Source organism: Chenopodium album, chromosome 3 (assembly GCF_948465745.1).
Source record: "Chenopodium album chromosome 3, dcCheAlbu1.1, whole genome shotgun sequence".
Classification (NCBI taxonomy): domain Eukaryota; kingdom Viridiplantae; phylum Streptophyta; class Magnoliopsida; order Caryophyllales; family Amaranthaceae; genus Chenopodium; species Chenopodium album.
The window spans coordinates 7,976,338-7,993,017 of NC_137836.1; the positions used below are offsets into that span (position 1 = coordinate 7,976,338).

Consider the following 16,680-nt stretch of genomic DNA (forward strand, 5'->3'; position numbering starts at 1 on the left):
AATACTCCAACAATGCGCGAACGACCGTCGCACCGCAACCCCGGGGGCTGCGAAACCCTACAACCGCCGCATAGAAATCTACTAAGTCGGCCGATTCCCATAGGGCGTTCGAAGCAGGATCCCTCGTAATAATCTGGTGAAGTCGAGGGATCAGATCGCCGGCTCCAGCGCCATGGTGGCGAAGCGTGCCATCGACTATGCTGGAGAATGGGCGATGAGAGACATGGTTTTCACGGCAGAAAACCAACTGGTCTGGAGTCCACGGAGGTGGAACCCATCTACCCCTACTCGTAGAAGTCCGAGGCTCGGATTCTAAGACATCGTCGTCCATGCCCTCAGGAACGGTGGGAGTGTCCTCCCGAAAAGCCCGACGCCGGCCGTGGGTAGAAAGATCGCAATCTCGTCGCCTAGGCATGCTATTATAAAAATCTAAATGCTTAGCATCATTTCCTAAGACATTTAATTCAAGTTGCATATTTATAAAAATAAAAATCTAAATACTTAGCATCATTTCCTAAGTTATTTAGTTATTTATTGAATTATATGCTAAATTTTTACCTCCAGGCTAAAAATTGGCAAAATTATGGTATTTAGTTTCTCCATGACAAACTAATACTACGGTTCGTTATTTATTGAATTATATGCTAAATTTTTACCTCCAGTCTAAAAATTGGCAAAATTATGGTATTTAGTTTCTCCATGACAAACTAATACTACAGTTCTCCTAGCCGCATGATACTATGTTCTCCATGACAATATAGTACATATGCAAAATATGAATCAATACATCATTTCACAAGGTTCACCACCATTTTTTCACCATGAACATTATTTCACAAAGTAGTACCCAAAATTGGTGATTTGCTCAATCCTCCATCAAATCATGCAATTTTTGTCTCAAATTTCTCACAAACACGCATACATACATATACAAGTAAAATCATGGCAAGAATTTCAACATAAAACCTCAAAATCAAAAATCCCCAAATTGATGTTTAAGGGTTTTTCATGAAATTACTTTTGAAGCAAATTTGAGGCACAAACTAAGAAGAACTTACATAGATTCTTGTAGAAGGTCGAAAATGAGGAAATTAGCAAGAAATTAGAGCAAGATTGGTGAAAATTTGAGCTCCAAAAGCTCGAAAAACCTCGAAGGTCTGCGCAACAACCGTGTCACGGTGGAGCTGGGCCGCCGCTCGGTTGAAGTGTGACGTGTCACGGTTTCCGTACCCGTGTCACAGTGAGTTTGAAGGGAGACGGAGCTCCGGTGACTTCGACGGCCGCTTCAAGCAACAGACAGCAACAGCAGCAGCAAAAATGAACAAGCAACAACCCGCAGCAAAAGTAAAAAAATAATAAAAAAAAAAAGAGAGAGAGAAAATGCAAAACCGCCGTGTCACGGTTGCCGTTCCCGTGTCACGGTGAGCCCGGACGGTCGCCGGTTTGTCTTAGACGTGGCACGGCGATTTATGTGAGCAAGAAGATGAAAATGGAGAAGAGGAAATGAGAAATGGCGAAATAGTGAAGCAGAAGTGCGAATTTATAGACAAAAAAATAATTGTTACGTTCCCTGTTCACCGTGCCACGGTTACCGTTATCGTGTAACGGTACACTGATGACGTGGCGCGCTGGTATTCGTCGATAAAAAGCGCAATGATTCATGTGTTGACCGATTCAAACAGCGAAAAAAAAAGAGGGAAAAAATATTCCCGTGACACGGGATTTTATCCCGTCTGACGGGAGTAATTCCCGTGTCACGGCAAAATAATGACGTTACACGGCAGCTCTGCACATTGTCAGCGAATATTCCTGGCGTTTTTTACTAGTTTGACTGATTTTTCGAGGTTATTGGGCGGTTATTTTTCGCTAGAATTACGCGAAAAATTCTAACAGATACTTAAAAGGGACTAAAATTACCATTTTACCCCCTGGCAAGCATCAAAATCTATTTTCGGCATTTTAAGTACTTAATATGGTCGGATAATCGGCTTAAATTTGTGAATCATCTGCGGCCCACATTCGGGGATAACCGAACCATCATGCACTTACGGATTTCAGCAATCGTCGGCTTTCCTCAGGCTTGGAAAGCATTATCGGTGGATTTTTCTTCAAGTATAGAAAACCGCCAAGTCGGCTTTCCTCAAGCATGGAAAGCGTTATCGGTGGATTTTTCTTCAAGTATAAAAAACCGCCAAGTCGGCTTTCCTCAGGCATGGAAAGCGTTATCGGTGGATTTTTCTTCAAGTATAGAAAACCGCCAACTCGGCTTTCCTCAGGCATGGAAAGCGTTATCGGTGGATTTTTCTTCAAGTATAGAAAACCACCAAATTCCTTTGTCGACTTTCCTCAAGCATGAAAGGCATTATCGGTGGATTTCTTCAAGCATAGAATGACACCAAATTTGTTCGTCGACTTTCCTCAGGCATGGAAAGTATTATCCGGTAGCTTTCTTCAGGCTTAGAAAGGTACCAAACTCTTCAGTCGGCTTTCCTCAAGCATGGAAAGCGTTTCAACAAATGTCTCTCGGTGGATTCCTTCAAGCTTAGGAAGCTTCCAAATTCGTTCGTCACCAATACACTGGTGTCAGATACGTATTCTATCCCTTTACTCTTTTATCTGTAGAATTAACATTTTTCTGCAGGTATCGGCGTATACAGAGTGATTTAGGATCGCAGAATGTCTTAAATCATTCTCCGTCCCTATCGGCTACTTTGACTATCGTTTTCGAAACTGACGTTTCTACAAACTCAGTCAAAGTGGGGGCTTCTGTAGACACCTAAAAATGTCTCCCCAAAACCAAACCCGATGACGAACAACCTTTCACCGCCACTATTGGTCGGGTTTAATATTTAATCCCGAGAGTGCTTAAAAAACCATATTTTCATATTTTTGAACAGTCCATGGATTAATCTTGATGTTTGGTAAAAGCATAGTTTTAATTTCAGCCAAAACTTATTAATTAATTTTAAGCCCAAACCTTTTTTAATTTTATTGTTTTATTATTTATTTTTGGCCCAAACATTTTATTTATTTTTATTTAATTATTTTCTTATTTTAGACCAAATAATAAAAGTCAGAAAAGGCCCAAAATTATCGGCACTTAAAAAGCCGAAGGAAATTAGGGTTAAAAAATGTATTTAGACGAAAAATGGTTTGGAAATTCCCACGCCACGGCAGACTTCCACCGTGTCACGGGAATCCTTCCCGTCTGACGGTGGGATTTCCCGTGACACGGGACAGTCCGTGTCCTTTCCGCATAAACCCTTGACGCGTTTTCTATCCCGTTTTCTGAAAATTTTCCGCGTCACGCCAAAAGTGTACCGTGTCACGCGAATGTGTACCGTCTGACGGTGGGGCTTCCCGTGTCACGGTACAGTCTGACCGTGTCACGGGATACTTTTTTAGGGTTTTTATCATTTTAGGGTTCCGTGTGCTCCCTCAGCACATTTTCCCTATAAATACCCCCTCATTTCTGATGAACAGGGCACCGAGTAATTCAATTATTTTATTTTCTATCTTCTATGCTTTAGCCTAAACACTAGCCTACCCTTTTCACTTCAAAATTCCTTCTTCAAGCACTCAAATGAGTCCATATTTTACTCGAGGTTCTGTCCTTAAACCAAGACGTGAAAGGTAGAATTGTTTGAGGGTTTGGCCCCAAAATCAACTTTATTTTATTTAATTTAATTTAGTTATTGTTTTATTATTTCCTTAAAGTTACTAACTCGTTTATTATTTTGTAGTTGCAAACAAATAGAATCAAAGTAAGGATCATGCTTTTTTTTGTTTTTATTATTTTTCTAACGATTTTATGTTGTTGGAATTGTGATTAAATTGGTTTTAATATTAATGTTGTTTTATTATATTTATTGATCACCATATTACATGTTTAAAGGGAATATGTAATTTAAAATCACGCCTAATAAGATAATTTGGACAACCGGTTTAGGATCCTTTTAATCTTATTATTAATTGAAGTGATCACAATATTTTAGAATTATGTGTTGCATTAATATTCAACCAATTTAGCATAATAATAGTTTGGAGCAAATTGAATTTTTGTTTGTATGCCTTTGAGATCGCAGAAATGCTTTTCACTATAAGAATCGAATGTGACTCCATGACTCACTTCGTACCATCATCCCCGGTCCTCCTTTCGTGGTTCCGAACCATATGGAGTTAGTAATCTCATGGATTATGAATGGGGTGTAACCTTCACGGGTCAATTGTTGTTGCCTATCGTTGTCCCTTATCGTGGTTGTCTTTTTATGATCCGTGAACGGTTTACAAATTCCTTAAAAACTTGTAGGCGGCTCCCTACTTTATTTGTCCCTAATCATAATGTCAATTCCCACTTCCTATGAGTGCCAAGCATATTCACACATGCTTTTAACGTAGGCGCACTTCAAGCGACGCCTACAATAGGTAATATATAGCAACAATAATAGAAGATCGGAGCGATCCAAAAGAAAATTCAAAGGTCTGATTAGCATGTAAAAAAAACACAAGCTTGTATACGTTTTAAAGTATACTACATAATATATGGAATACGAGCCAGAAAAATCACTTAACATGTTATGATTATATTAATCAAATAATCCATCAATTAATTCATACAATCCCAAAATCAAAGGGATTTTATCCCTATTTTATTTACATTAGCAAATCATCTTCCTCCCGCCAATGGTTTAATCTTAAGGGAATAATAAAATCATCTATAGTATAATAATTTGGTGGTTAAAAAAACTTAAATTATTAGATATACATAAAACTCAATTTCATTATTACTAATATAAATTTTTCTTTCGACTACCCTCATTATCATCTATAAATAGCTGATGGAATTAGTGAGGTTTTATCAAACAAACAAAGTCTTCCCTTCCTTTTACATCAAGAAATCATTCAATTCCCCTCTTTTGATTAATTAGCAAATTACTGATGTGTCTATTTTATATAGTATTTTCCCCCGTTCCTTGGTCATAATTAGTAGTGTTTTTGGCTCTTTAGAGCCACTTTTATTACTAATTTGTATTTTCTAGTGTTTTCGTAGATTTGGTTGACTTTTGCAGGGATTTACACTTTTGGAGTATTTTCCCGACATATTTTAGAGCAATCACGAACATTATTGGAGAAGCACGACCTGATTTTTATAGCTCTGGGCCGGTTAGAGCCATCAAACCGGAGATTAAGGGCTCGGTATAGGTGATACCAGGGCATTTGGACCCAGTATTCAAGACCGGAAGAGGAAACCCAGATTGGCCCGAAGAATTGGAGCCCAATCGTAGTCCAATTAGTGGCCCAAGAGAGCCGCCCAGCCAAAAAGGCTGGCGCCCGGAAGCGTGCCCGGCCGGGCGGGAGAAGCTAAGGTCGGCGCCCGGTGACGCGCCTGGCCGGGCGCGAGATTTATATTGACGAGCAAAAAGGCGCGCCCGATCGGGCGGTGCCTCGCCCGATCGGGCGCGTGTAATTAGTAGGAGACGATTAGCGTCGTTTAAGTTTCTTTTAGTTTAGGATTTGTACGGAGTATAAATACTCCTCCGTAATACGATTTTAGGATCCCTCTCTCTCTCTCTCTTACTCTTTCTTTATTCTCTTAATTGTTTTCTTAGATTTCCTTTCTCTAAAACCTTTGTTCTTAATCTACTTTTAATTCCAGATTTATTTTGGTAACGATTTCTCTTCTCTTAATCTTAGTTGTTTATTTTTTATTCCTTTAATCATGTTTTGCTTTATTGCTTTGAATTAGTTTAGTTTCTATTATGTGTGAGTAGTTTTCTTTCTAGGGTTTATGGGGATCCATAAATAATATGAAAGGGTAATTTATTGTTGTTAATTATCAATGCTAGATTAATTTCCTATTGATTGATTTAATGCTCTGTGACTAGATTAGGCCTGATCTTTTATGCATGAGTTTGATAATATTGATTCGAGATTCGACAGATGAGAATTGATGTTTAGGTCTAGTTTCAATAGGCAGGTTAATTTATAAATGGTTAGGTCGAGATTCGAAAGATGAGATTTAATACCGGTAAATTAATTGTGTGATTATAATACGTAGCGAAAGTCCTTTATAATCTGATTAATATATGCATTGATGAATGATTATTATATTCTACCCTGGAATATTATTTATTGGTGAACCTATGCCCTAGATCCTTTTATATATTATTTTCTCCTTATTCTTGATCTCCGTAGTTTAGTTTATTATTCAAATATAAATATTGGTTACTTCATAATCTAGATTATATTAGTTAATTAGGAATAGAAAGATCCATTTCTCTGTGGATTCGACCCTACTTCCCTATCTATATTAGTTAGAGGATTTAGGAATTACTTTTGATTTGGGGATACGACTTTAACCTGTCAAAATTTTGGCGCCGTTGCCGGGGAAACGGTTTTTATTTTTATTTCTGATTATTTTTGTAGTCTAGGTTATTTTCTTTTTGTCTCAGAGAACGTTAGTTCTTTGAGGCAAACCTCACATTTGCTTCTAGTTTTTTTGTTTATGCCCAGGTGTTCCACATCAAGGTACATCCCATTCGATCCTGAGATCGAACGTTCCTTCCATAGACAGAAAAATCTCTACAAGCAAATCCTGGCGGATTCTGGTGATAATAATAATCACCGAGACCCTCCAACTGGTTCTAGCGATTCAGAGGTATCATCAGATCCAGAATCGGAGATGACGGCTCCAAAGAAGCTTAGTGATTAATCACAACCAAAGCTCACAGATTTTCCACATCTCACTCCTACTCCGGCTCTTGTTGGGGTTCAATTTGAAATTAAACCTCAATTTATAACGATGATAGAGAGGAAGCAATTTAGTGGAGCTAAGGGTGAAGACCCAAATCTCCACATTGCCGACTATTGTCAATATTGTAATACCATCAGGCAAGCCGGGGTCACTCAAGACCAAATCAGGGAGATTCTCTTTCCCTTCTCTTTAACTGGAAAAGCTAAATTGTGGTTTAATGGCTTAAATAGAACTGCACTTGGTATAACTGACTGGGAAACTCTTGTTTTGAATTTTTATAACAAGTATTATCCTGCAGAGAGAACAGTCGTACTACGGAGTGCGATTCAGAACTTTGCCCAAGAAGCCGATGAATCTTTATATGAGGCTTGGGAAAGGTTCAAGGACCTACAAAGAGAATGCCCCCACCATAATTTAGCACAATGGTAGTTAATCCAAGCCTTTTACAATGGCATTGGAAATTCTTCTAGAATCATTTTATATTCTGCAGCTAGTGGGAGATTTATGAATCTTAATGTTGATGATGCAGGTCAGGTTATTGAAGATATGGCGATACATAATTCCCAATATGAGAATCCTAGAGGTTTTTCTAACAAGGGGAAGCATAGTGTTGACTCTGTATCCTTTTTGCAAGCTCAACTGACCTCTATATGCCAAAAATTAGATAATCTTAGCACTGCTAATGTAGCTAATGTTTCTGCAATTAATAATAATTCTAATAAGGCTTTCTGTGAAAATTGTGGTATTATTGGTCATTGGGAACAAGATTGCAGGAGTTCCGTGGAGCAAGTGAATGTCTTTCAAGCTTATAGGCAGAATAACCCATACTCCAACACCTATAATCCTGGGTATCGGAATCATCCGATCCGTACCTTTCCTACCGGAGTACTAATGTTCAAAATCTACCACCACAAGAACCACAGGCGCCACAACAACAGCAGCAGAAATATTACCATCCCAATGTTGGCCAGAAGAACCAACCACAACAACCCTCCTCATCTTCCGACCCTTATTTGGTGGAAATTAGAGCGATGTTGGTTAACATGTAGAAGCACATGGAGAGTAGAGATGCGACAATTGATTCAATTCTAGCGCACAGTAAAATTGTAGATAATCAAATTGCGCAACTTTCCGCTACTCTACAAGCCCGCCAACAGGGAGCTCTACCGGCACAGCCGACCTGGCCTACGGATCAAGCCTATGAAATTACTCTAAAGAGTAGTTCAAACTATGAAGGGCCCTCTATGCCCAGAGTTGATGAACCTGATTTATTAAATAATGCTAATCTTGATTCCGTTAAACCAAATAATGTAGTTAATAGCCCTGCAGGGTTAAAGGATAGTACTAACATATCTAATTCTACATTGCAGGGTACTACTCCAGAGAAGGTGGCTACTCCAGACAAGAGCAACAATGCTCAAAAGCCAATTATCAAACTTCCATTCCCCAATCGTCACTTGAAGACAAATGTAGATAAGCAGTTTGGTAAGTTCCTGGAGATGGTAAAAGATTTGAAGGTCATAGTTCCCTTCACGGAATTAATCACACAAATTCCTTCATATGCAAAGTTTATGAAAGAAATATTGACAAGGAAAAGGTCTATTAGTGAGGTAGAGACAGTAGCTTTCACTACAGAGTGTAGTGTCGTACTTCAAAATAAGTCTCCACCTAAATTAAAAGATCCGGGTAGTTTTTCTATTTCTTTTCATATAGGCAATCTAATGATTGATAATGCATTGTGTGGTTTGGGTGCTAGCGTTATTGTCATGCCACTATCTGTGTGTTCTAAGTTAAATATGGGTAAATTAAAAGCTACCAATATAACTCTACAAATGGCCGACCGCTCTTTCAAATACCCCTTAGGTGTTTTAGAGGATGTCCCCGTTAGAGTAGGTAAGTTTTATATACCTGTTGATTTTGTTGTTCTTGATATGGCTGAGGATATGCAAACCCCAATTATTTTGGGTAGACCATTCCTTAACACTGCAGGAGCAATCATAGATGTGAGAAGTGGTAGGTTAACACTATCAGTAGGGGATGATAAAATTGTTTTCAATCTTAATAATACCCCTAAAAGCCCCATGACTGAGGAGAAATGTTTCAGTGATAATGTGGCTGAAAATTATTCTAACAAGCCCCAAGCTCTTGAAAAAGATCACTTGGAGGCGGTATCTTGTGTTGCATCCTTTTCAGATGAGATAGATAAATGGCAGAAGGAAGTTGATGCAATATAAAGAGCGCTCTACACTGTTGGTCTTGGTTTTGAGGACGAAAAGGTGGAATCAACCAAGCAAGTTGTGCGATTTGAGCCTACGGTAAATATTCCGCCAGATCGAGTTGCAAGTGTTGAATGCAATGAAAATTTGAAGCAACCATCGATCAAAGAAGGATCTTTAGTGCGTAGCATTGAAGACCTCCCATTCCAAGTCAAGGAGGATCCACCAGACAAAGTGAATTGGCGTCCCACATGGCATGTCAGAAGCCGCGTTGCAGCCTAAACACCGCTAGACCGGGTGAGAAATCGCCCGATCAAGCGTTAGGCCAAGGGTCCTAGTTGTTATACTTGGTAAGAAGGTCGTGCGGGACCTAGATAAACCAGCGCTTTGCGGGAGGCAACCCGTATTTTTTATGCTTTTTAGACTAGTTTTTCTTTCCTTTTCTTATGAGAGGAAAGATGGGAGAATTTAATGAGTTTTATGAGTGTTTATACAGGTTTGAAAGTAAGGAGTTAGTCAAAATTTGAAGAAAAGAAGAAAGTAGAGATTTCGTCAATAAGCCTCGGGCCCGATCAGGTGAAGCTCGCCCGATCGGGCGCGAGAGCAAGGCTTCAAAATCAAGTAATTTATTTCGCCCGACCGAGCGCGAAACTAGTCATATACGGACAACTTTGTCCGCCCGATCAGGCAAGCCCCGCCCGACCGGGAGGAGAAGAGGCAAAAATTCGAGCGTAAGATTGCCCGATCAGGCGAAGGGCGCCCGACCGGGCGCGAGAATTGAAGGAAATCGGGCATTTAGATCGCCCGATCGGGCGAATGCTGCCCGACCGGGCGCGAGAGCTAAACGAATTTTCCAAATTAGATCGCCCGACCGGGCGATCCCCCGCCCGACCGGGCGCGACGCCCCGACTTCTCCTTCTTCTTCTTTCTTCGTCCCTTTTTCTCATTTCATTCTACTACCTCCATTACTTTCTCTCTCTAAAACTCAAATTCTCTCTACATTCTCTCTAAGATTTCTTCTTCATTTCTCACCCAAATTCAAAACTTTTTACATATTTGTAATCCCCTCTTCATCCTATACATTCCCATATAAAAAATTTCAGATTTTGTTCAAATAAATATTCAAACCCATTTCTACCATGGCTTCAAAGAGGGCTCGGTCTATTTTCGGTAGGAGCTCCAGTTCGAGGGAGGAATATGACCCGGATTTGCAACTCCCGTACTGGCCGACGATCTGTATTGATAGCCGAGAGCAAAAGGAGCGGCTAGAACACTTAATCGGGTGTGAGGTAATTCCTTCTCGGTGGTTACGATTTTTAAATGACATTGGCATGAGAAAATTTGTTGATATGCACTATCCTACATTCCGAGAACTAACTTGTGAATTCTTGTCTTCTTTACAAGTTGTAAGTAGTAGAAATGAGCCGAATTTAATTTTTAGGTTGAACAATAGGAATATTAGTTTAACTTATGTAGAATTTTGTAAGTTATTTGAATTAAATTCTGAATTACCTCACCAATGGCATGCGGACTATAAAATGGGTGACATATATCATGCTTTGACTGGTTTGCCTACTCTTGACCCCCAACATGCTAATACCAAACCTATTCATCACCCTGTCCCAAAAATCTGGCAAAGATTTGCGGGTTTGTGTTTTTTAGGTAGGAACGAGCCCCATAATGCCCAAACTAACGAACTAGCTGTCATAGGACACTATGTGTATGGGTTCGGGAAATTGAACATAGGTAGGTTTATTATTCACCATCTGAGTAGTCATGCCACGGCCAGCACCACATCAAAAACCCCCCATCCGTTTAGGAGGCCTTATTACTCGAATAGCAGTGAAAAGGCCGGTTTTGTAGTGGATGGACCCCACCAACTGTGGATCAGATACCTATATGACTGCTAGGTATTTTGAGGAGTTGGGGTGGGTACGACCGGATAGCGAGCAGACACCCTTCTGGTGTATTTGGACTGAGAGCGAGCAACCTTTGCCCATCTTTCCCTTACCCAGTCCTAACTTGACCGCCTTTCCCCCAGGGCAACCATCCTATACATATGATCTTCTAGTTGCCAACGTTAGGGGTCAGGCACCACCACCACCAGTTCCACCACCCCAGCCTCAGCCTCAGCCCGAGGTGGCATTCTCTCCACCTCGCATGTCCCACTCCGTCCCTCATGTTGACTCTGACCCAGTTTGGGACCTTCAGAGTATAGGTCAGGCCTTCGAACGTATCGAGCATTCCCATACTGACCGGACGTATCGAGCATTCCCATACTGACCTTAGGAGGATGGTAGGTGATAAGCGTGTCGCATACCTAACAAAAATAAACCTAACTGGACCACTACTATGTAGACGGGCAAGCAAGGGTTGGATCCCAAGAGACTATGGTTCAACTAATTAAATAGACTCAGCAATTACTAAGCAAGTAACCAAATCAAATAAGTGAGAATCAATAACTAAAGAACTAATTAAAACGATTAAATCTAAACAATATGAAAATTCAATGCTAAAAACATCCAAGATCAAGCATCACCACGAATACAATTAATGCAATAGACGTTCTACCCCTAACACATAATTCAATTGATTAATGAGGAAAAGTAATCCATGAATAATACCAATGGTCTCTCCCGAGTTATCAATGGCTTCTCTAATCACAATCAAGCCTACTTCCGTGGAATCATGTAAATTAAGGACTTTGAGCACATTACTCTAACTTCCTAATCATCCATTCAACTACTCCCGTGATGAACTTCAAACCCTTAATTGATTTATTCAAATCCGTCAAAACCCAACTCCTGTTGCGATTAAAACAATGGATTAATAACAATACTAATTATCCCTAATCTAGTATTGGCATAAGCACAATCAATTAAGCATATCAATTACAATTATTATTAGAGAATTTAAAGAATTAAATCATACATTAATCATATTCGGGTTCCGCTAGATCTTGGAATAAAGAAACTACTCACACATATTAATGAAAGCAAAAACAATAATCAATGAAGAAAACATGATTAATAAGTAATTAAAAGTAAAAGAAGAAATAAAGATGAATACTAATTGCTTGAATGAAGAAAAGTACCAATTGTTGATGAACAAAGATCAAAACTTGAAAATGCAAATTAATCTAGATCTAGAGAGAATATTAGGGTTCTAATGAATGTTTAAAAGCTGCAAAATATAATAACTAAGTATGTTTAATCGGGGTTTACAATGGGTATTTATATCCCTTAATTAAGAAATCCCGAAAAATAAGAAAACGGGCTTCGCAAAACTCCGCCCGGTCGGGCGCGACACACAAACTCGCCTCCTCGCACAATACTCTGCTCTCCCGGTTTGCCAGGGCAATGCCGCCCGGTCCGGACGAATAGGAGTTGAATTCTTCACTTCTTTTCTTCTTCGCCCTGATTGCCAGGGCAATGTTGCCCTCCAGGGCGATGGGGGTAAGATACATCTATGTACTACTTTGCTCTTCTCTTTTCCTTCCTTTGCCCTGGCTGCCAGGGCGGACACGGGTATCATCACTCTTCCATCTTAACAAACTCTTGTGACCATCCAAATTAGTCTCGTTCATCCTGAAATACATCAAAAACAACGAAACTACCCATAAAAGCACAACATGATCACAACCAAATCAAAACAAGCTAAAATAAGCTATAAACAATTAATCTAAGCTTGAAAAATACCTAAATGAACTCTAAAAACACGCTCAATATACGACTTATCAGTAGGCTCCATAGACCAGAGGTTAGGGTACCTAGAGAGGAACTAGGGTAGAGCTCTGTACCCTATGTACGATGATTATGCTCGTCGGGGCAACATTCCCGACGACGCTATTCACCCTGACTGGTTTCAGCCTCTACCCCAGGGATACGATAGGGATCCCACTGCCCATGGTATTTACATTGACTATTCTTCTTTCCATGGGTACGGCCAAGACATTCCTTTCGGGGGACCGGCGAGGGGGAGTTTTCACGCTGATTATTTTGGTGGTAGCTCTTCTGGTGCAGGTGGTGCCGGTGGCAGTGGAGGTGCAGGTTTCGGCTCCATGGATGAGGCTGATCAGGACTAGCTATGCTGGGCTAGTTCCCGAGCCAATGAGGACATTGTCTGATTCTGGCTTGGGGGAGATTTTGGATTTGGTATGCTTCTTCTTTCTTTTTTCTCTTTTCTTTTATTTTTGGTGTGTTTTCTTAGGTTAGATTTATTGCTTTCTAGGTTAGTTATATTGCTTTCTTATACATGAAAAATATAAAAAAAAATTGAAAAATAAAAAAATCTAAAAATATGTTCCAATGAATTGTAAATTATGCTTCCCTGTGCCCCTTACTTGAGAAAATTGTTTTGATTCTTGGTATTTGATGATAAGCATTGTGGATTAGTTGATCATGATTTGATGTTTGATTGCCTTGAAACCTTAACATGAGTCAATTTTGCCCAACTACTTGTGAATATAGTGCTTGACTAGTTGATTTGATTAGGAATGTGTTATAGTTCCTGGTATGTCACTACTACCAAAAACCCCTATCAAGTCGCCTCTAAACCATCTTATACATCGCTTCAAGGGTGACACTACAGCCACCGACACAATAGGTACCCCCCTTACGTGTCGCCTATGACCTGACGCATTAGGTTGGTTTATGAGTCGCCTTTTTCATTACAGGGGATGTGTTAGGTTGGTTTATGAGTCGCCTTTTTCATTACAGGTGATGTGTTAGGTTGGTTTATGAGTCGCCTTTTTCATTACAGGTGATGTGTTAGGTTGGTTTATGAATCGCCTTTTTCATTATAAGCGGCGTGTTAGGTGTATTTTATGAGTCTCCTACTTTTTATGAGGCGACGCATAAAGTAATATTTTGAAAAGTATAATTCTTCAATAACGATGCCAAAAATATAATTTATTTTCTTTTTCCTCATTAAATTTACACTTGCTATTATAATTACAACCTATGTAGGACTTGAACCTACATCTATGTGCAATAGCACATTGCTCTACCATTTGAGCTAATAAGCTTTTGAAAACTTCATTGGCAAAACTTCTTTAACACTAACATTAGAAATATCAACATAAACATTGACATCCTAGAATAACAAAGATAAGTGACAATAAGCTTTGACCATCATTAACCAACAATTGCAGAGAAATGTACCCATTATACCAAATATCATAGCGGTGCTTTAAATTACTAAAAACAGGAAACCCACAGGTTATAATGTTCTTTCACACATTTCACCATAAGTTTAACAATCAAAATGATAAGGTCAGTACTACAATAATATAATTACCAGATCCAACCATTACATATTTACACTACTTCACATAAAGTTAGGAATGAATTAAATGAAATGACCATAACTGACGTAAAAACTACAGCTTGAAAGAAAGCATACCAATATAATTATTTTCAGAGAAGAAAGGAAGGAAATCACACAAGCTGATTTTATAATGCAGTGCTCAAATGGAAATAAACAAGAGATTGTGAAAAAGGTGAAGTATAAAATTGCAGCAGGACAAAGATACTAGAAGAAGAACTATCTTAGTACTCTATGGTTTGTGCGTACCTTAGTGGAGTCAAGACAATAGTTCATGATATTCTCACATGATCCAAGTAAAATTGCAAAATCCATTTTTCCATGCATTTCTTTGAATTTGAAAATAACATCCTCAACCTGTAAAGAGAAATATTAGGCATCTTAGAAAGAAGTCAAATCAGTATATATCCAATCATAGTATTTAAGGATCAATAATAGCAATCACTTTAAGGTTAAAAGGTATGCGTTTTCACCACTCTTTTTGTCTAGAACTAAATTGCAATTACCAAATCATGACAACAAAAGCACTCACTTATCAAAGATAACTTCAGCGCAAGCAAGGACAAGAAAAACAACAAACAAGCTTGGTTAAAAGAATTCAGACATTCAATCACATATCAAAGTTTGATTGTCAAAACATGATAGGTACAATAAACATCTAATCATACACTCAAGCTTATAAAAGAGCTAAAAATACTCACTGTGCACCAAAAACAACAATAACAATTTCTAATGTGGCACCCACAATTAAATTTAGCACCAACAAAATTTATAAACTAAAGTACCATCAAATCATTGGTCTAGTAAATTGATAGTAATTTAAAGATACTAAAATATTTTCAATAAGCATCACCAATAAACAAACAAATTGAATGACATTATACTAACAAAGATAATGTGAGATAATTGCATATAGTGACTAACATTGGACAAGCAATGTGACGTCAATTGTGTAATATGTTCAAGTTCAATTTGCAGGAAAAAAAAATAAATTAAAGGAGCAATATATAACACAAATATGAATGAAGAAAATAATAAGAGCAAATATTGGAATGGAAAAACTTCAACATAAGTGTATAAAATCTCCCTATTTGTAATGCTGTTTTAGGAAATTCAACCCCCCTCCTCCCCAAACTGCCACACACTCCAGCATTACTCCAAAATCATGTAAATCGAACAACGAATTCAATTACAATTCACTAATGCAGCCCACCTAGTGACTTATATACCCCCCCCCCCAAACTGCCACACACTCCTTCAACTGTACAATTACTCGAAAATCACGCAAAATGAGCAACGATTCGATTACAATTTAGTAATGTAGCCCACCTAGTGACTTCTATATACATTATACATAATAATTGTAATAAATCACAAATCTCTTTTAACATTGAATAAAACTGAAGACATTAAAGGAGAGAGAAAGAGAACTGAAGAGATGGCAGAAAGCATCGCGGCAAGCATTGGAGACGAAGGAGGGGTAGTGGTTGTCTTTCTCGGCGTTTCTCATGATTTCCGGCTGCGCTGCTGCCGGAAACCTGCGTATTGGTTCATAAAATCGAAACCTGCAAACCAAAACCCAATTCATAAATTCAAAAACCCACAATTTCCCACCACAAATTATTATTCAAAATCCAAAAACAATAAACCCTACTCATCAAACCTGCTTAACAACAAGTAATTCCCAGAATCAGTATTAATCCCCATATAAACCGTCCTAAAAGCGCCGCAACAAATAAACTCCCCTTTCCGCCATCAAATAGGCAGAGCTTCATCTTTAATCGACGGCGCCATATTCTCCTTCGCCGAAGAGCACGAAAGTCCCCTGATTTGGGACTTTGTCGCGAACAATTTGATGCGGGATTTATGAATTGAGGAGCCAATTTTATCGACAAAACCTCAAAACCGACGTCGGTGTTGGTGGTTGAGGAGGAAGAACTTGAAGTTCGTAAGATTAAGGATTGAAGAAAAGAAAATGAATGAGGTAGGCGATGAGAGGAAGGAACAAAAAAATAGGGGAATGAATGAGGTTTCTAGGTTTTTTTTATAAAGTTGTTTTCCGTCAAAAAAAATTTGGCAAAGGTGTTGCCTGTAGCAGTACAAGGCTATAGGCCACTCCTAAAATATTACTTTAGCAGTCACACTTGATGAAAGACGGGACATGTATAGTTTGCACGTCGCCTAGTATAGTGTAGGTGACGCCTATGACTTTCATTTTAATTTTAGGTGTTTTTTATGTGTCACATATTTTATAAGAGGCGACTCTAAAACCTTACGCGTCACACATTAATTTGAGGCGACTCTAAAAGGGCGACTCCATAGGGTGTTTTTGTAGTAGTGTGTCAATGAATTTGAGTATTGGTTTGCAACTATAAGTAATGTTTA

General features: G+C 38.9%; 1 long non-coding RNA gene and 1 other non-coding gene across 2 annotated transcripts; both read right to left on the reverse strand.

Annotated features, from left to right (window-relative positions):
* Positions 1-7,063: 7,063 nt before the first annotated feature.
* LOC145625983 (small nucleolar RNA R71) lies at positions 7,064-7,170 on the reverse strand. Its single transcript, XR_014110872.1, has one exon. It is a non-coding gene; the product is annotated as a small nucleolar RNA R71 (small nucleolar RNA).
* Positions 7,171-12,061: 4,891 nt separating this feature from the next.
* LOC145623803 (uncharacterized) lies at positions 12,062-16,376 on the reverse strand. Its single transcript, XR_014110246.1, has 3 exons — positions 15,959-16,376; positions 15,727-15,860; positions 12,062-14,652 (listed from the first exon to the last, which is right to left on the reverse strand). It is a non-coding gene; the product is annotated as an uncharacterized LOC145623803 (long non-coding RNA).
* Positions 16,377-16,680: the final 304 nt, after the last annotated feature.